Consider the following 1593-nt stretch of genomic DNA (forward strand, 5'->3'; position numbering starts at 1 on the left):
ATCACATTTTTAAACGGTTTCAAGCTAAACTGCGCGGTTGGTGGGCTGAAATTCGAAAAATAAAATTTAAGCGTTATGCGCACAGCTAAGAAGAATCTATCGACAAAATTTGATAGCTCTAACTCTTATAGTCAGTGAGTTCTTGTTGCTCACACAGACAGAAAAACAGAAAGAAAGACAGCAGGACGCCTGTACATAGCTATATCTACTCAGTTCTTGCTGATCTAGAATATATATACACTTTATGTTCTTTTTAGCTGAATTGCGGGGTTGGTGGGCTGAAATTCACAAAAAAAAATATATTAGCGTTATGCGCACAGCATAGAAGAACCTATAGACAAAATTTGAAAGCTCTAACTCTTATAGTCAGTGAGTTCTTGTTGCTCATACAGACAGAAAAACAGACAAATAGACAGCGGGACGCGTGTACTTGGCTATATCGACACAGTTGGTCTTGCTGCACAACAATATATAGATTTTATATGTTCTGCCACGCCCACTTCTAGCTGTTACATACACTTTGCACAATTTTATGCTACCCTTTGCCATTTTCTATAAGAAATTTCAAAGTGCATTAAAGTGAACAATGACAGTTATGCGTAATGCCTTTGACTACACAACATTTGACATGCGTGTGTGTGTGTGTGGGTGTGTGTGTGTGCTTGTGTCCTATGTAAACAAGCTGCGTGGGTCTCTCTCGCATTTTTCAGCCTTATATGAAGAACATACCGCATGACATTTGCGGTTGCAAGCCCTTAGGACCCCAAGGCTCGTGCACTTTATTTGTTTAATTAATGTTGCCTTGTAAACTGCAAAATGTCTGCTCATCTGTTGCCTTGCCACACCTCCAGTCTTTCACTCTCTCTCTCTCTCTCTGTCTTATTGTGCGCTTCTGGCTGTCGCGTCTGTCTGTTTGTTATAGGCAAATAGACACTTGACATAAACATAGCTGAGCTGAAAACTTGATTAAATGTTGCCGCAGCGACAGCAGCATTCAGTGTCCTTTCAGTAGCAACAAGCCACTGATCCACCCTCTCCCCCCCCTTTAACAGTGGTACACGTCTGTTGCCTTGTTGGTTGTCAGTGTGCGTGTGGCCACCAACTGACAGTTGTCACTTTGATGCTCACCATACTCTGGCAGCTGTGGCAGCTGTGGCAGCTGTTAAATAAACAAGTAGCAATTGCTGCACTTGGCTGCAGGCTGAATTAAGCTTTTGGGTCAGCTATCCCAGGCACTTAAAGGTAGCAGCGCTGTAGCTCCTATATACTTCCTATATACATATAAAAGGCAACCCATAGACTTTAAAACTTTGCAACATAAAGAATTTTATTGCAGCTTTATTTTGAATATTACGTATACGAGTAATTGTAATTACTATAAACTCTAGTTTGAAATACAATAGTATAAAGAATTGCAGCTTTGTTATTAAAATATTAATGTTGATTTTGATAGCCTAAAACTTAATATTTTAATTTGTTTTAATTTGCTCTGCAATTTATATATTTTCAATACTTATATTGTATTCCATTTGATGTTTCAGCTGTATAGGGCTGAAAGACATAAAGACATATAACTAAAGAATTTATTTTTGA

This window comes from Drosophila busckii, chromosome 2R (genome assembly GCF_011750605.1).
Source record: "Drosophila busckii strain San Diego stock center, stock number 13000-0081.31 chromosome 2R, ASM1175060v1, whole genome shotgun sequence".
NCBI lineage: Eukaryota > Metazoa > Arthropoda > Insecta > Diptera > Drosophilidae > Drosophila > Drosophila busckii.